Source organism: Macaca fascicularis, chromosome 4 (genome assembly GCF_037993035.2).
Source record: "Macaca fascicularis isolate 582-1 chromosome 4, T2T-MFA8v1.1".
NCBI classification, from domain to species: Eukaryota; Metazoa; Chordata; class Mammalia; order Primates; family Cercopithecidae; genus Macaca; species Macaca fascicularis.
The window spans coordinates 109,168,375-109,189,271 of NC_088378.1; the positions used below are offsets into that span (position 1 = coordinate 109,168,375).

Here is a 20,897-nt window from a genome sequence, read left to right on the forward strand (position 1 = left end):
CAACACCATCGGAGGTTGTTACTAAACCTTCAGCATCAGGTTTCCCTAGCAACAGAAAGCCTTTTTCTTTCTCCTACTGTCTGTATCTGAGTTTAAAAAAAAAAAAAAAAAAAAAAAAAAAGTAATAATCTCTCAAAACACTAGAAAGCATTCAGACTGAGACATATGAAGTTAGCAATGAAAATTGTGAGTTACAAATAAAATAGGGAATAATTAAATTGTAGAGAAGTATTTTGTTTATGGATTTACACAAAGCTCCAGATGGTGATTTGCTATATTCATCTCCAGATTAGCTAAATAAAGGCCAGGCCTTATGTCAGCCTGCACATGGCTTTAATGACTTTACCTTTATACTGCAAAAGGTTAAGGCTTTTAGTGCTGTGTTTCAGAAGCCACATATAAAGGAAGCTTTATTGGATTAGGCTTCTGAGAAACAAAGTGATACATGCTAGCAGACATTAACCGTAATCAGAAGCCTCCTAGGGTTGCAAGCTTCCTTGGCTAATGGTTGGGGTAAGTTATACTTGATTCCACCTAGAAATTATTTTTCTGTTACTAGATAAAAACACTGCCTAGCTGAACACAACTACAAAGATCTCTAATTGTAATCATAAGCATTTCTTTAACCAGTTATTTTTACTTATTCTCTACAAAACATTTTCACTAAATTTTCTGTCATTTTCTTAAGGATATTCATTCGGTTTGAATCAAGAACAACCTGTGCTTATACCTTATACCTCCTTGGATGTACAAAGAATATAATTTTCACCTCCTTTGAGAAACAGGATCTGGGGGATTGCTAGAGAATCTTTATTTAGTCATGAAGTACTTATGATTGCTTTTGATTTTTAAGATTTTCCCCCATTGTCTGCCAGCATATACATAGAGCCATGAAAAGTCAATTGCATATGAAACTGTATGATTTTTCAGTTTGTTTAGAAAAGTTTTGGCCATAAATCTAGAGATACTCATACTAGTTTTGTTGGATGTTTATTCTCATGTTAATGATCAACATTTTTTTCCTCCTCAATGGCACTCTGAGGATAGTGTTTCCTTTGGACATGGTTGTTTATTTAAGATTTCTTACAACTGATCAGATATGATGATTTTTAACAGCTTTATTGTGATTTTTTATTTTTAAAAAGAAAGCGTAAAGGTGTTTCACAGGTACAACACTCTTATTAATACACTACCAATCTTATTTTATTATTTAGGAGATTCATGGTTCAATAAGATTTATTAGTTCTGTTTAATTCTTATGATTTTAATGAACTTAAAAATATTATTTAAATCTTTCAGAAATCATGTATGTTGAACTATTTGTAATTACTTAGTATGCAATATTAAAATAAGGGACTATTGCTTACCTTAAAGGTTAATGTTATTTTCAAAGTTAATTACATAACATTAGAAACTATTAATATATATATACTAGTGTATGCATATATACTCATATATATACTTATATCATCTATATGATATGAGTATATGTCTATCGATCATTCTGCCTAAAATTATTAAGTGTGATTTCATAAAATACATACGAAATGAATATTGAAGCATGCAACATACTGATATATATTATTTTGTCTTTAATTTTCATATATATTATGTTGCAGTTAATTTTTGTACTATATTTATATTATTCTAACAAGTTTTTATTTAAAACTTAATATTTAGGTAATAATGATGCATTTTATGTTATTAGCAGGATTAAGAAAATACAATATTGCTAGTGGATAAAGTGTGTTTTTATTATCAACAACAATTGCAATTGTTAATAATTCAGATTTTTAAAAAATAATTCTCAGTTTTTACCTTAACAATTTTAATTGGCCTAAAAATGACCCTTTTAAACAAAAGTGTTTGCAACACTTTACTATTTAGAAAGGAAAAGGGCATAGATATTGATTTAATCCTAACTATACTCAATATTCAAGAACTCAAATGCCAAACCATGAAGAGACTTCCATGTTTGCAGTTGCCATAAATAAATGACACACACAGTTTGTATAATTTTCTGCATTTTAACCAACTAGAGAATAACTTGTGAGCATAGGGAATAAGCACAATGCCCCTTTTCCCATTAAATTACCAAAACCTAATACCAAGCTTTGATTTGGAGGCATTCAACAAATATTGAGTTAATACGTTAAAAAACAAAACAAAACTACATTGACAAACTTGGTTCCATTTTACCCTTCGGTAGCATCCTTAAAACAATAACAAAAAAATCTTAGGGAAAACAAAAAAGAGGAAAGGAACAAAATAAATAAAACATTTCTGGTGAAGAGTGGCCAAAAAGCCCTGAGTACATTAAGCTATGCTTAGCTGTTCCCTGAATACATTTTCCTCTTACACAGCCCAGATTCTTTGACTCTGGCCAAGCTCCTGCCCTAAATGGCAGTAGCCAAAGAGTTAATTGCTCCCCATGAGTGCCCTAAGTTGTCAGGAGGCTAACCACTTAATAATCTTGATGAAAATCATGTATGCTTGCAGAGGCTCATGGTAACTTTTATGGTGCCCATATAACACTGGAGAAGGTGGTCTAATCATATAAGTTTTTGCTACCCCAACTGATATAAATGAATGCCTATTATACTTCTCTATTATTGAAATAAAAAAATGAAAAAAAAATACCATTTTATGAAAGGCCATGTGTTCCTAGAGGAAATTCTATTTTTAAATATAATAAAACTAACACTTCAGAAAATAACCCTGGAAAATAATGCTGAAGAAACAATTTTCATCCTTGAATGAACTGGAAGAAATAAAGATTAGAAAATGTGCCTCAGGTCATATTCGGGGTTTTGCCCCAAGAGAACTCAGAGAGAGAGTGCATCGCTGCTGTGTAAGATTTGGTGCATTTTACTTTCAGGGTTATGCTTATTTTCACCAAGTGCATTTTCTAATGATCAAAACAGTATTTACTAAATTCATGGTGCTAACTAAATTTCCTGATGAAATAGACGGTGTCTATTCATGAGTTGTTATGTTTTATCTATTTTGGAAAGCTACTGAGAAATCAAATATAACCGAATATTAAGTTATAAATGTGTAACAGTCTATTATTTTGTGACAAGAAATAGAACCACATCAAAGTCTGAAGAGGTATATTCTCCATCAAGCACACATTCTTTCTTTGAACAAGTAAATGTAAACCTGAATTTTAATTGTAACTGAACTTGTTGAATTTAGAATCTGAATCTGGAAAAGATTAGCTTAGCAGAGTAATCGAGCATAGCCTGGGAAGTCAGACACACTGGTTTAAGACTATTAGTTTGTCACTCATTAGCTCTGCAATTTTTAGCAAATTTATTTCATAAAATGGAGATAATTTTTATGAAATGGAAACAATAGTACACATCTCATCTAGTTGAGTTGAGGCTTACATAAAATATTGTATGTAATGTGCTATGAACAGGATCTGTGAGCTGAGAACTCAATACATATTAAGGATTATGAGTTATGTGATTTGCATGCTTTATTACACAAAGCAAGTTCAAAGCACCCACATGCACAATGATGGCATATTTAATACTGGGCTTGTTCCAGTGGAGTTTTTTATATCAGCGTTTACTCCTCCTTAGAATCTGCTTGAAGACTCTGCCTAATATTGCTTCCATGGCTCTTCTTTTCACCTTCCTTCTCAGGGACCCCCACTTTCAATTCACTCAGTCGTTCTCCAGACATATTAATACTGTGTTTATCAGATTACAGCCAGATCTGACAGTCTTGGACAGCATCTTTGAAGTGAATTTGTAGCACCATGCCAATCCATTACATAATGATTTTACAGTTAATTTTCAGAAACAATTCATTTTTCTCTCCTCAAGGTCTTGGGGAGAGAGAAGGTCATTAGATGTTCCAAATATCAGTAAAATACTTTGAGATAATGTGAATTTCTCACAATGTTAGTTCAAAATATTAATCAGATTTCTTCTAAGAGCTTTCTTTCATTACTTCTAAAGTATTAATTTATCATTTGTAGAATTGTAACTTCAATGTAAATATAGACAAAAAATAATTTTAATATTAAAAAATGTAAATATAAATTCAATTTTTATGTGTAGAAAATAAACACACATGGAACCAATGCACTTTGCTCATTCAGATTTTTGACAGGAATATATTCTCGATAAAAATGTAACATTAGCATAAAATCTATTTTATAAGTTAATATGCAACTATTAAAATGGTTTATTCAATGTATTATTTACATTTTAGGATATAAGTTTGGAAATTAGCAACTAACAATTAAATTTATAAAAAAAGAATTATTGCTCACATATTTTTTTTATTATATATCTATCCATGTATCTTTCTATGTATCTGTTTATGGTTTATGTATCTATCTGCCTGTATATATGCATGCATTAGTCAGAATTCTCCAAAGTAGCAGTATCAATAGGATGTGTGTGTGTGTAGGTGTATGTGTTTTATGTACACACATTCTATTGGTACTCTGTGTGTGTGTGTGTGTGTGTATATATGGAGAGAGAGAGAGAGAGAGACAGAGAGAGGAGAGGGAGAGAAGAGAGAGAGAGAGAGGTACTTTAAGGAATTGGTTCACGGGATTGTGCAGGTTGGCATGTCTGACATTTGCATGGCCAGTTGCTGAAGATCTAGGGAAGGGTTAATGCTGCAGCTCTAATTGGAAGGCAGTCTAGAGGGTGAATACTTTTCTTTTTTCTTTTTTTTTTTTTTTTTTTTTTTTGAGACGGAGTCTTGCTCTGTCGCCCAGGCTGGAGTGCAGTGGCCGGATCTCAGCTCACTGCAAGCCCCGCCTCCCGGGTTCACGCCATTCTCCTGCCTCAGCCTCCCGAGTAGCTGGGACTACAGGCGCCCGCCACCTCGCCCGGCTAGTTTTTCGTATTTTTAGTAGAGACGGGGTTTCACCGTGTTAGCCAGGATGGTCTCGATCTTCTGACCTCGTGATCCACCCATCTCGGCCTCCCAAAGTGCTGGGATTACAGGCTTGAGCCACCGCGCCCGGCCGAATACTTTTCTTTTTAGGGGACCTCAGTCTTTTCTCTAAAAGCTTTAAAGTTATTGGATGAAGCTCACTCACATGGTGGAAGGCACTTTTCTTTACTCTAAGTCTCCTGACTTAAATGTTAATAACATCTAAAAAATTACCTTGATAGCAACATCTAAACTGATGTTTGACCATAAAGGGGATACTATGGCACCATGGCCTAGCCAAGTTAAAACATAAAATTAATCATCATTTTACACACATACACACACACACACACACGTGCACACACACACGTATCTATGTATTTATAGATTGCCTTATATATTTTATTTTATTATTTATTTATTTATTGACGTGGAGTCTCACTCTTGTCACCCAGGCAGGAATGCCCTGGCGCCGTCTCTTCTCATTGCAACCGCCACCTCCTAGGCTCAAGCGATTCTGCTGCCTCAGCATCCCAATTAGCTGGGAATACAGGCAAGTGCTACCATGCCTGGCTAATTTTTGTATTTTTAATAGAGACAAGCTTTCACCAGGTTGGCTAGGCTGGTCTCAAACTCTTGACCTCAAGTGATTCGCTCACCTGGGTCCCCCAAAGTGCTGGAATTACAAGGCATGAGCCACCGCACCTGTTCACCTTATATGCTTTATAAGATAATCTGTTTTCTTGGTTATTACAGAAAATAAGTAAGCCAATGTTTATCAAATTAGTATAAATACTGTCAGTAAGCTTAATGAGCTTTTTTGGTTGTTCATAAACTACAACTTATTTTGAAACACTGAAAATTAAAATAAAATTAAGTAGCTTCAGCAATTAAAAATAAAATGTAATGAGAAAAAAAGATTCTTTTATTTTTGAAAGAAAATAGTCAAAAAAACAAAGTAGAGAAATATTCTCTCCAAAACATGGAAGAAATAACTGAGAGCCAATGAGGATATGGTAGGGCAACAAACTGATCCTAATCATCTCTCTACTCCGTGGCGATGATGACTTGTTAAGCATCTGTCAGTCATTACCCCACAGGGCACAACATGTTGAGATTAGCTCATTAAATATAAGTTTGGCTTCAGCTTGATGGTTAAATGTCCAATATTACCTTTGTGGGTTTGCACTGAGGTCAGAGAAATATGTTCAAGTATTAGAAGAATATAACTCAACACCTTATGAAATATTTCTAAACTGTGATATTACAAAGCATATATATATATATATATATATGCCCTTTTATTTATTTATTTATGCAACAAATGCACTGTTATATTCCCTGCACATTCTAGGTCCCGAGAAAACAGTGACAAATTAGACAACAAAGTTTGTGAATTTTGTTAACCTTTTATTTCTGGAGAGGTGTGAGAAAACAACCAGCAAACAAATAAGCAAGAAAAGAATAAATAATAGAAGCTATCCAGATAATTCAAATAGGGTGAGAAGACATTACCTGGGAGGGTATTTTAGACTGGGAGGTCAGGAAGCATTGCAGTTCAAGTTAATGTTTAAACAGATTTTTATAACAGTGCAGGAATATTATTGGTCAGTTTTAAAATAATCATTTGGCAGTTGTGTGAGGAGACCTGACTGCTGAGAGATGAGCAAGCATGAAGGAGGACGGTAATAGGGAAGCTAGAAAAATGGACAGATTATTTTCAATTTGCCCATGTTCTTTCTCCCAGTATTAATATGACTTCATTTCTTCTCAATGTTTGAATATTTATCCATCTGTGATTTATTCTGGCATAAGGAGTAAAATAGACATTCGTCTTATTTTATGCACATAGGTAGCCTGTTGCCGCAATCCCCTTTATTCAATAATGGGAGAATAATTTTAAATATTTTTATATTCATCGTCAAATAAATTTTCCAATACTCTTTGAGGAAGAAATATATTTAAAATGTACAGGCAAGGATTCCTCTCCTGGATACATACTCCTGAGAAATTATTGCAAAGATCTATACAAGGATGGTGTATATGGCAATAGGGAGTTGAAAGCAACCTGTGTATCCATCTCCAGAAGAATGGATAAATAAAATACAGTAAATCACACTATGAGATGCTGTATAGCAATATGAAACAATAAACCAGATATGTGACATGGATTGGTCCCCAAACAAGCCTGAATGAGTAAAGTAGGACAGAGATGGGATTTACAAAACCCTTAATGGAGCTGAAAATACACAAACCCACACTACGTTTTACAAGACTGTATCTATGCTGAAGAACATACGGCAAACACATTACAAATGGTTTCCTTTGACAGGAAGCAGATGGGATGGGGATTAAGAAATAAGGGACAACCCAGACATGAAATGGGCTTTGTGTTGATGATGATATGTTAAGAGTAAGAAATGTAAGGTGCATTCCAATTTCAGACACAATAAATGTAAGAAAGTGTGCCTGAGGCTTAATGAATATAGTAAATATTATAGCTCAATATTATGCCTCAGAAGTTTAATTTAAAATATGAAAGAAGGCCGGGGGCAGTGGCTGACGCCTGTAATCCCAGCACTTTGGGAGGCCAAGGCGGGCGGATCACGAGGTCAGGAGATCGAGACCATCCTGGCGAACACAGTGAAACCCCATCTCTACTAAAAATACCAAAAAAATTAGCCGGGCATGGTGGCGGGCGCCTGTAGTCCCAGCTGCTCCGGAGGCTGAGGCAGGAGAATGGCGTGAGCCCAGGAGGCAGAGGTTGCCGTGAGCTGAGATCGCGCCACTGCAACTCCAGCCTGGGTGACAAAGCGAGACTCCGTCTCAAAAAAAAAAAAAAAAAGAAAGAAAGAAAGAAGATAAAGAAAAACATTTAGATCAATACTACCATACATATGTTTTAAAAGTTAAAATAACTTTTTGGCCGGGCGCGGTGACTCAAGCCTGTAATCCCAGCACTTTGGGAGGCCGAGACGGGCGGATCATGAGGTCAGGAGATCGAGACCATCCTGGCTAACACGGTGAAACCCCGTCTCTACTAAAAATACAAAAAAACTAGCTGGGCGAGGTGGCGGGCGCCTGTAGTCCCAGCTACTCGGGAGGCTGAGGCAGGAGAATGGCGTAAACCCGGGAGGCGGAGCTTGCAGTGAGCTGAGATCCGGCCGCTGCACTCCAGCCTGGGCGACATAGCGAGACTCCCTTTCAAAAAATAAAAAATAAAAAAAAGTTAAAATAATTGAAGTGTAACAGAATATTTACCATATGTGTAGCCACAGTATCTCCATTTAACCTTTGGATAGTTCTGCTGTAGTCTACTTGATTCCTGGGCTTTGTTGTTTCCCAATTGTCAAAAGCTTTTGCCGACTCTGTTTCCTAATATCTATCATTAAAATGCTTCCCCTTTTTTTCCCATGCCACTGACACGGTCTTAGTTTCTAAGTCCTGATTGTCTTTCACTTGGATTATTGCCATGGTTTCCTAATTGGTCTCCCAGGGTCCAGTCTTGTGAGCAGCTATGATGCCATATGATCTCTCCAAAAGTGAAAATGTGATTATTTAACTCCCTTTCATAAATCCTTGTGATGTTTTTATATAGTTTTAAGGGAATAATCCAAACTGAGCTTGGTTGGTTCATGGCCTTCATTAATAAGACTTTGATTAGAACTGTCCCTTTCCATATTTCACCATTCACTTCCTTCGCCCAGTTACTCCAGCTCTTGGGCTTCCTGTCATTTTACAGAAGAATGTTCATGTCTTCCCTCTCGACTCTTCACTGATGAGCACCCAATCAGTTAAAAATCTCCATGCCTTAAAATGAATAGATTATACACACCAGGTTATTTTGCAGCTACTATACATGCTCATGTCAGACTTTTTCTGTGAAATTGGGTACATGACTACTACTTACATCTGTTGGCTTATTTGATTCCCTACCTCTTTGTGAACTTGTTCAAAGCAAGGTCTGCATCTGTCTTTTTTTGTTTTTCTTTTCTTTTTATTTTTGGAATTACCATTGCCCAGCATGAACCATAATATTGAGTGAAATTTGACAAATATTTATTCAGTAAGGGAAATTCATAATTTCAATTTTCAATTATAAGTAAAATAAAGTTTCATATTTTTGATAAAAATACTTGTAAAGAAGAATAAAATTATGTGAAACTTCAACTTCATTATAAGCACAAATAAGCACCCAAAATATCATATCCAACCATAGTAAAAGTAATAAAACAAAAATATAGACATGATCTAAAACGAATAAGTATGCAAGTAGAAGATAATAAAATTATTTTCACTTGGCAAGAATCAAGTGCCGTTGTTAACATTGACAAAATGGTAAGAAAAATTGGGAGAAATATTTACATAGAAAGTAAATTTAATTCATGAATAACAAATGAAGCTCGTGCCGAATCAAATGTGAAAACTCTGGTGATTTTGTTTTACTTATTGACTAGTTTGAAGAAATACACATTATGTTATATCAGTTTAGAAAAGTAATTTGTAGGAAAAGTGATCTGTTTTGAATACTATTAGGAAGGCTGATTCTTTAGTTTTTCTTATGGTGAAACAATTCATGTTTAATGGTTTCTGTGGAGAATTTTAGAAAAAAAATAAACTTCTACAATTAACTAGCAAACACTGTGCTGATGCAAAGTCGTAGAATTTTAGTAAGGAAAGGTGTATGAGGAAGTCAAAGGATAACACGTATAGACAACTGCAGCATGGTAAATGTTTTAGCAATTCATGTAATAGGAACCAGAGGTGCCATGAAATTCACAAAAAACAGTAGTACACACCACAGTTGTGGGAGAACACTCAGAGGAAGATGTGGTATAACATCTGAGTTAGATAGAATACAATTTCTAGGTGCATTCTTCATTTTTTAGCATCCTAAAATTAAGTGTGGATAGTTTTCATCAGCTCATATCTCTTGTCGATTTATAATTCAAGAAATATTCATATATTGTTGAGATAACCTATAGTTCATATTTAATCTATGCATTAATTATATAGAACCCACCAGTATTTTGAATTAGCTAAAAAAACTTTTATTAGAGAATGTTGAGAAATGTACTGCATTATGACAAAAGCTTCATTAAATCTCCATGCTATTAATATTCAGAGATTATGCTTTCTCAATTAAGCAATACAAAATTTATAAATTTTAATGCAAGTCATCTATCTACGTACAGAAGATAAATATTTATTTGTGTCAGTGCTTAGGAAGGCAACTATTCATTATGTATAATGATGCACCTTTGTCAGACAAGTAAGTATTTCCCAGATATCGTATTTGAAATAATACATGCCTTCTCCCAGAGTCTGACCTAAACCATATCCCCGCTCCCTCCCACTCTGACACACATAAATATTACCTGACGTAAATATTACCTGACAATGTTTCATAGGAAGCTCATGAGCTAAGCAAGTCTTTAAGCCACTCTTTGTGAAATAAATGTCGTATTTGTTACTTTGTACATTTTCCACTAATTGCGGTAGTACAGCAGTTTTGAAATGTCACATATTGTCTTCATTTGTGGATTCTGAAAATGTCTTCTTGTGCCTTATAAACTGTGACTAGGGATACAATGTACTAGGCAATCAGCATACTGAGAGGCTGTGACTAAGATAGATGAAATGCCATGATGATTTCATGTCTTCATTAACATATGCTTGTTATTGGTTCCATAGTCTAATTTTATAACTTCACAAGCCAGGCTCTTTCTACATTTAAGTTAGTTGTTTTTAAATTCTAAATGCCTCGGACCCAATCATTTGGTAAGAATTCATAAAATGAAGAAATACTGTTGTTATTTTCTTCTATTTTTAAGCTTGATTGAAAAGAATGCTTCTGTCAGAAATAAAATGCAGACCTGTCGTGTTTTCTCTGTGGGCCTGCAAACATTTAGTTATTTTGTTTACAATGAATCTCATAAGATTAGAAAATCAAATTGACAGATGATCAATGTCAGATCTACTGAAAGACTACCTGCACAAATAGAATACAAGGTCAAACCTCAAATGGTCACTCAAGCCTTGATGATCATGTGTACATTGTAAAGCATGCCTGCAGTAAACACTTAATGTAAAAGTCACTTTGGTGTGAATATGCCCTTAACATGAATTTCACATTAGCATGTGAAGAATAGTTTTAAAACATCTAAAGTATGCATTATGAAGTAGCTATACATCATGATAAATATACACTGAGAATTGACTTTTTAATCTATATCATTTTAATTATTAGAGACTGTTAATTATAATAATTTTAAAGCTAAGAGAGAAAACATACCTTTTTATCCAAAGTGAATTTATCATTATATGTATAAGTGTACACACACAGAAACACACAAAGTCATATATGTCAGAATATATGTGAGATATTAATGCCTCAGAATATATGTAATCTGGCTGCTGTTTGAATTTTTTAACTATCAAATCTTTTCATGCCTTTGGTATCCTAACAAAAACCCGACTAAGCTTATGAAATTCAATGTGGTATATTTTAAAAGTAAAGACATATACTGTTCGATAGCTCTTACCTTTATCAGGAGAAACAATATAGATTAAGAATTCTATATTATAAGTACTCTGGATGATTTTTAATGTTCTTAGAAACATTTTTGTCAATGTATTTAAGGAGTGCATAAAATAAATTTCAAAGTTTAATATTTCATTTACAATCGCTTAAGTGATCTTTGAATTATTTATCATTATTAAAATAGCATTTCATTTTTAGGATGTGCAACACTCAAGTACTGCCTTACCTTACCAGTGAGATAACTTACACGATACTTTTATATATGTTATATAATTGAGGATTTGAAGAAGTTTCCATATTCTTAGCTCCCCCTATATTTTCCATAAATTTTCCTTCATTTAATAATCTAGCTTATCAAAAACAGAGAAAGAGGTTTGTAATATTGATAGCAACTAAGAAAATCAAGACTACCATTAAGAACAACCACACAAAATGAGTAAATGTATACATAGTTTACTCCCAAATAAATGATTAAAATCAGCTCACAGTTACTAACTTTAAAAATTGTCTAATATTCTTATAGCATATTTATGTAATACAGTTTGAAAACAACGAATCATATTTTAGAATCAGTTTGCATTTTTAACCAACTATGGTAAAATAAATAAAGATGTTTAAATAAATATATAGAATTTTTTAAACCAGGAGTATGACATTTTTAAATATATCTCTGAGAATTTGCCATAAAATGTTTAATCAGAACAGGCATATTGGCTCAGGAACCAGTCAGTCGTTTTGAAGAATACAGCAGAATCTTTAACTTTTATCTCAGTGTTCACTACTGCAGGCAGAGGAACTTTTGTCTTACAGGATTGCTGAGTAGGAAAGAGACCTATTCGATTAACTATTATAAATTCTCCTGCCAAAACAAGATAGATCATTCCCTCTAATCCCAGCTGAATTCTGGGATTTCATATGACTTTAGAATAATTATTTTAGACCAAATTTGAGTAAAATGCCCAAGCTGCAGTTAGCTTGTCATTTCTTAACACTATAAATACAGAACCATGTGTGTTTCTGTATGTGTTTGAATATTCACAGGATATAGAATAGCCAAATGGCTAGTTTGTAATTATTTAACTATGTTTATATAGCTTTATACTTGACTACAAAGTTAGTTTTCTATAAAAGTCAACAGAAAATCAACTTTTTGACAGAGCTATATTACCTGTATGTGCAAGTATTTACAAAATGATATTGTAGAAATAGTTACATATAGATATAACATTGCTAAGGCATGCAAAGTAAAAAGAATAACAATTATTGACTCCTTGATCTTTAGTATGCATCAACTTAATATGGCTGTCACCCAACTTCTTCTCCCTTTTTCCTTCACTGACTTCTACCATTCTCCTATTTTCCCACTGAAAACTTTTCATTACATGATATATGAAGAAAAATCAAAAGATTACGTTGGATCTGAGGTATATATCAAATTAAAATCCAATAAATGTATTAGAATTTCTGAGAACACCTGCAGTTTAATAACAGAATTATGTTTTAATTCTACTCTTTACTAGCCATATACCTTTTGAGAGTTTCAGGAAATATTATTAATCCTACTGTAATATTATTTGTCATAATCTCTCCAAACAAGGGTGATAAATACCATGAGTTGTCTCTTCTAATTTTGCAATCAATATTTAACTTTTCCCAGAGGTTGGTATTTTTAAAATATTGCACACATAACTCTCTGTTGAAAATTTCTCAGTGGCGCCTAATCATTTAAGCAACAAAATAAACACTTATTTCTATACACATGGACACCTATTTGCCCTTGCATATTGTATTTCAACATTACTGAATGATAGGTAGTTTTCTTGTAAAATTTATATTTTTTGCAAATTATTGCCTCTGCTCTCTTTCAACTCTTCCTAAGCTTTCAGGTCTCACCTTAAATTCTCCTTCATTTTGAAAATTTTTATGACTTTATTAGGGAGATTAAGGAATTTTTCTCTGTCATTTAGTCATTATATCAAATTCTGTATTTTTATTAATGATTTTTCTTATGCAATGCTGTCTTTTCTTGAGATTATTAAACACTTTGAAGGAAGAAAATGAACATTTTTCTTTTGTCTTCTCAATCTAACATAGCAGAGCAAACTATTGGTAAATATAAATGGCTAAGGGTTTTACAAAATTTTCTTAAAAAAAAAAAAAAATCCACAACAAGCCAGTGGTTTGCCTTGTTGCTAGTTAACATCATTTTGCACAAGTTCATCAATTTGCAGGTGAAATAACCAGTCAGTGTTAGGTCTGGGATTCCAAGTGAGGCAGGCTGACCCCAGAAAATACATTGTTAACTGTATTTATAGTTTTAGTTACCTGAGCCTCTTCTATACTACTGATTACACAAGGGCAATCTCTGCTTAGAAATTATAATCAAGAAGGAATAATTTAGTTTAAGTGCAAATATTTGTCGTTTTAAAAATACACCTGAAGATGTTTCTTTTAACAATCACCAAAAACATTAAATTGCATCACAACTTTGAGACAAAATATATATATATATATATATGAAGAATCAAATAGCAATATGATTAAGCTCCGTAAGTTACTAAATTTAAAAATATTTACATACTAATGTATGCAGAGTGCATATGCATGTGTGTGTGTGTGTGTGTGTGTGTGTGTGTGTGTGTGTATATATATATATATATATATATATATATATATATATATATTTTAAGATAGAGTTTTGCTCTTCTTGCCCAGGCTGGAGTGCAATGGCACAATCTTGGCTCACTGCAACCTCTGCCTCCCGGGTTCAAGCAATTCTCCTGCCTCAACCTCCCGAGTAGCTGAGATTACAGGCATGCGCCACCATGCCTGGCTAATTTTGTTATTATACATAATTTTTCAACAATCATGTTCAGTTATAGAACAAACATTTCAGTCTTTTTATTGATCTTTGATATTGTCTACTTTCTTCATTCTCCTTGTGGGGATTCTGTATTCATCAGGTGACTATAGCATCAAAATCAGGGCATTCTTAAAAGTAGTAAACACTAAAGTAATTGAAATGAAAATAAAGGTCTAGGACAACCCATAGAAACCAGCAATGTACTGTGCAAACTGAGGTGGGTGCTTAGATTTATCTATTGACCATTTCCTCGGTGTCTTATGAGCCATTATTACATAAGACACATAAGATCTTCCATATCTCATTGCATTTACTTCATGTCCTTTTTAAAAAATTCAAATGGATTTTCTAAACTCAGATGCATAAAAGCAAATTCTTACTCCTCCTGTTATCCTTTCCTAATTTTCTCTGTCATTATCTTTATACTTAAAATTCTGTACTTTTCCAAATCTTAATACTTCTCTAATATTAAATATCAAACTAGTGACTTCTGCAGGTTTTATTGTAAAAGATTTTTTAATAACCTCATGTTAAAAATCAGGATGGTACTAGCAAATGTGTCCCTAAAATGCCAAACATCCTCCTTTGTAAATCACCACTGGTACAGTTTTGTTGTAACTATGGCTCGAGACTTACAAAAAGAAAGAAAGAAAGAAAAAGAGAAAGAAAGAAAGAAAGAAAGAAAGGAAGGAAGGAAGGAAGGAAGGAAGGGAGGGAAAGAAAGAAAGAAAGAGAAAGAAAGAAAGAAAGAAAGGAAGGAAGAAAGGAAGAAAGGAAGAAAGAAAGAGAAAGAAAGAAAGAAAGAAAGAGAAAGAAAGAAAGAGTTTGCTTTTGAGGGCAGTGTCGCTATCAGAGCTCTCCTACATGTTTTCTTCATTTTTACAAAGTTACAAGCTATATAAACTGTAACTAAAAATTATACAACATAAATTCATTGTAGAATACATATGGAGAAAAATGAGAGAGCAGAGAGAGGAAAAAGGGAGGAAAGAGGGAAAAAAAACAGAAGTAAGGCTGGAGAGAGAAGAAAAGAGAGAAGGAAGGAAAATAGGAAGAAAGGAAGGAACCAATAAAATCTATTTGATTTCTTGTTATTATTAGGAAATTTGATAGAATGCTTTATATTATTTTCTTGCATAGTGCTACTTATGAAGACCATTTTACCAAGCTATGTCTCACCTTGTGGTGTATGGTATTTATTTATTTATTTACTTAATAGATGTCTGAGCATCTAGATATCTCAGGAGCCAAGACCATATGAAAGAAGGGATGAAAAACTTACAATGTAATGGTGCGATTATTATTTCCAAAATTCTAAAAAGTAAAATATAAAGCTTCTCTATGAGTTCAAAATTAGCCTAGACTCTATATCTTTCAAATAAAATATAATGCAAAGCGCTGGAAATTGCCTTTCCACCTTTTTTTAAACTTGTAGCAATTTGAAAACATATTTTAAAGAATGGCTTTCTTTCTCCAGAACTGGATAGTTCTACATGTTTATAAATATTACATGTTGTGTTAGAACCAAAAAATTATATTTTTTAGTCTGTTTGTAGTTCCTTACGGAAAACAATTCTTAGAAATGATTAATTGGAAAATTATATTTTTCATTTATATTTATCATTGTAGTAACATCTTTTACAATTATAATATCACAAGGAAAAATGTATATCTACTTTTTTCAATACCAGGAAACAAGTATGAAAGGATCTTCTTTTAATAAACTAAATACCTCAAATTAATATTTAGTGTTTTCTATGAATTATTTCGATTTTTTCATATTCTGTTTCTTTTTAATTTTAATTTATTTTTATAGTTTTAGGGAGTACAAGTGTGTTATTATTATATGGCTATATTGCATAGTGGTAAAGTTCACTCCTTCAGTGTAAGCGTCACCCAAATACTGTACTTTGTACCCATTGGTAATTTCTCATCCATCACCTCCCTGCTTTCCAAGTCTTCTATGCCTATTATTCCACTCTCTATGTTCATGTGTTAGCATTATTTAGCTCTTACTTACAAGTGAAAATATGCAGTATTTGACTTTCTGTCTCTGACTTTGTCACTTGGTATAATGGCCTCCAGTTCCACCTAAAAGACATAATTTTATTATTTTTTTTTTTATTCCTGAGTAGTATTGCATGGTCTGCGTTTATGTGTACACATTTTCTTTATCCAATAATCCATCGATGGACCCTTAAGTTTATTTCATGTCTGCTATTGTGAGAAGTGCTGCCATAAACATACAAGTGAGGTATATTGTACTGGTGCCAAAACAGAGATATAGACCAATGGAACAGAACGGAGGCCTCAGAAACAACACCACACATTTATAACCATCTGATCTTTGACAAACCTGACAAAAGCAAGAAATGGGAAAAGAATTCCCTGTTTAATAAGTGGTGTTGGGAAAACTGGGTAGTCATATGCAGAAAGCTGAAACTGGACCCTTTCCTTACATCTTATACAAAAAAATAACTCACGATGGATTAAAGATTTAAATGTAAGACCTAAAACCATAAATCCCTAGAAGAAAACCTAGGCAATACCATTCAGGACACAGGCATGGGCAAAGACTTCATGACTAAAACACTAAAAGCAATGGCAACAAAAGCCAAAAATGACAAATGGGATCAAATTAAACTAAAGAGCTTCTGCACAGATAAAGGAACTATCATCAGAGTGAACAGGCAATCTACAGAATGGGAGAATATTTTTGTAATCTATCCATCTGACAAAGGTCTAATATCAAGAATCTACAAAGAACTTAAACAAATTTATAATTAAAAAAAAAAAAAAACCTGTCAAAAAGTGGGCAAAGGATATGAACAGACACTTCTCAAAAGAAGACATTTATGTGGCCAACAATCATGTGAAAAAAAGCTCATCATCACTGGTCATTAGTTACAGGCAAATCAAAACCATGATGAGATATCATCTTACGTCAGTTAGAATGGCGATCATTAAAAAGTCAGGAAACAACAGATGCTGGAGAGGATCTGGAGAAATAGGACCACTTTTACACTGTTGGTGGGAGTGTAAATTAGTTCAACCATTGTGGAAGGCAGTATAGCGATTCTCCAAGGATCTAGATCCAGAAGTACCATTTGACCCAGCAGTCCCATTACTGGGTATATACCAAAGGATTATAAATCATTCTACTATAAAGACACATGCACATGTATGTTTATTGCAGCACTATTCACAATAGCAAAGACTTGGAACCAACCCAAATGCCCATCAATGATAGACTGAATTTTAAAAAATGTGGCACATATACACCATGGAATACTGTGCAACCATAAAAAAAGGATGAGTTCATGTCCTTTTCAGGGACATGGATGAAGCTGGAAAGCATCATTCTCAGCAAACTAACACAAGAACAGAAAACCAAACACCGCATGTTCTCACTCATAAGTGGGAATTGAACAATGAGAACACATGGACACAGGGAGGGGAACCTCACACATTGGGGGGCCAGTTGGGAGGTGCGGGGCTAGGGGGAGGGATAGCATTAGTAGAAATACCTAATGTCGATGATGGGTTGATGGGTGCAGCAAACCACCATTGCACGTGTATACCTATGTAACAAATCTGCACATTCTGCACATGTATCCCAGAACTTAAAGTATATATAAAAAAGTAGATTTTCTAAAGAAAGATCGTATAAAGTTGAAAACATGATGAAGTAGTAAAATACTTATGTTATTATTAAACATATCTATATTCATATATATCACAGCAACTCAAAATAAAATAGGATAACTTTTTCTACTTTTCAATTTATCTTAATTTTTACACATAATCTTTATCTGTTTATGTTTAGAATCTTTCTCCTTAGAGGTTTATTTACTGCTGGAAAAGTGAGGTGGTAATTTATTACAAAAGGCGGAAAAGTATTTGACCTTGATATGTCCCTAGATTATTCAGATTTTTTCTATTGTCATTCACTTCAGCATATGTCATATTTAAAGCTGGAAATTTCCAACTGGACTGTTACGTTTATAGACCTTGAAATATTATCTTGAGTTTATTTTTTTTCTTGCATATATAACCTTGCATTTTTAGTATGTAATTTTTCAGATAGTGTTGTATTCTTTTTAAGTAGTCTCAGTGCTACTGCTCATAAATTATTCAGTTGCATTTTTTATGCTTTAAAGATGTATAAATTTAAATCTGAATATTTCTTGGTTTCAGAAACACAAGAACAACAATGATATGGCTAATGCATCATTTATCACTCATGCGTGAAACTAGTCTAGGTATAAATGTGTGACTAAAGAATATATTATCCTTTTTATTTCTATAGAATAATTATACTTCTAATACTTTAAATTAAAAATAACATTTTGTATTCTAATAAAATCTATTTAAATAGCTAATAACATTTAAAAAAATCTCCCTTTCAATTTTTCATGTTGTCACCAAGCCCCATCAATTCTAGCTTCCAATGAGTACCTCTTAACTTTTACCATTGTCAATACCCAGCTTCAGGTATTCATCATCTCTCACCTCATGTGTTATAATAACCTTTGCATTGGTCGTCTTTGTGTATACAGCACATGGCTACTATTTGCCTATTAGGAAAAAAAAAAATCAGATGATAGTACTTTCTCTTGCTTTAAAAACAACACATTACCCAAAGGATAAATAAGAATTCCTTAGAATGATATTTTAGAAGTTCATTTGTATTTATCTTTCATTTTGTGGTTTGTTTAACAAACATATGAATCCCCCATCCTCCCCATTTTTGTGTGTGCATATGTTGTTTATGTGTGTTTATGTATTCGTGTGTGTGTGTGTGCTAGCACAAGCACAGAAGCATACACACGCATAACCACATAATCACATCGATTCCACTCTGTAGGCCTCCTTACTGTATGATCAAGGAGCCATCAGAACACCACAAAGAAAATAATAATTACTAAAAAATGACATTGTAATAAATGGCTTTTGACCTTGGTGGAGGACTTAATTTCAGTCTTTTCTGTCCCGTATTAGATTTTTCAAGATGCAGAGGTAGACATTAGTATCAATTAAGGACTCTTAGCATTGTCCTCTGTGGAAGAGCCAGGAAGAACACCAGAGAAAATGTGCTTTGATACAGTCTGAATAAAGACCTCTAGAGATGTCCCTTCAGGTTTTTTTAAGTAGAAAAGAAAGGACTCGGTTTTCAGTCTGTTTGTTTGTTTTATACCTGCATCTGGCTATCATTAGATGTAGGATGACACTGGGAAGAACATGATCTTTGTCAAGGCAACATTCTTCAGGTAGAACAATTCCTGAAGTTGAGGAAGAGCTGGAAATAATCTTGCAATGCACTTCCAGTAGATAGGGGAATGAGTTTTCCAGTCTTGAAACAGGGTCTGGGAAGCACACCATATGGTCTTCTGTACTTACTTTAGAACAGTGACCAAATATATTTGATACATATTTAATGTTTAGAATATTAATTTGAGGATTGAAGGCATTAGAATTTTTAAGAGAATATATTGCAACATTGTTGTGCCTTCTAGAATGTGAATGACTCATTCATTACATAAAAGATACAGATTACAAAGGAAAATATGAAATTTGGACATATTAACTGTCTTCTTTCACATACGCTCACGGAGACACACATTTCACTGTAACTGAAATAAAAAGAGGTTAAAACATAACAAAAAGAGAATATTAAGGCAAATATGTCAGATGATTAATACTCTTGCAACTGGTATATTGAACAGGGAATGAAGGTTGAACTCTTATGTGATATAAATAGGAAAATAGTTTTCTCCAGACCCTGCCTTCAGTTATACTCTAGTAGATTCTTTTTGCTGAACCCTAAGTCTGTCTATTGGCTTTCCAATCAATTTCAATTAAAAGAAAAATTTTATTATGGTAATTCTGACACATTCAGTCATTAAAATGTCTAATTTATATAAACAAAACTTCAGTTTGACATCATAGTCGCAGCTTCTTTCTTCCCAGCACAGACTTGATTCTTGATTCTAGATTTAAGAAACAATAGAGGAAGTGAGCAAAGGGATTAGAGAAAAAATGCTGCTGAAATATGGCCATTGATATCTCTATGTGTCCATCATTCAAATTGAGGTTCTTCTTCAGGTATCAGGCTTGCTGTCTTTTGGAAGTGCTACAGGACTTTGTACCTACTCACCTGTCTAGTTAGCCCTTATAGAGTGACCCATGTGAAAACATTACTTCCATATCTTATTACCCTCACTCTAACCCTATTATGGGTTGGACTACATAAAAATAACAGGAGCCAACCCATTATCCGTATTGTCTCCTCGGGTCATAGAAGTCCTATACATCCTTAGGCTGCCAAGTGATATAAGAAAACCAAATACTGTCTGTTTTCTTTCATAAGTTGGAGCTAAACATTGAGTACACATGGACACAAAGAGGAGAACAACAGACACTAGGGTGGAGGTTGGGAAGTGGGAAGAGGGTGAAGATTAAAAACAAAAAACAACAACCAAAAAAACCACAAAAGCCAAAAAACAAAACTACTTGTCAGATACTATGCTTATTACCTGGGTGATTAATCTGTACCCCAAAACCCCATGACACACAATGTGCCCA

General features: G+C 33.6%; 1 protein-coding gene across 12 annotated transcripts in view; it reads left to right on the forward strand.

Moving 5' to 3' along the window:
* The first annotated feature begins 428 nt into the window (after positions 1 to 428).
* EYS (eyes shut homolog) overlaps positions 429 to 20,897 on the forward strand; it is a 413,676-nt gene continuing 393,207 nt past the window's right edge. For all 12 annotated transcript variants that reach the window (XM_065543880.1, XM_065543879.1, XM_065543882.1 and 9 more), the window contains exon 1: positions 429 to 513. The gene's annotated coding sequence lies outside the window, so the exon portion shown is untranslated. The remainder of the gene's footprint in view (positions 514 to 20,897) is intronic.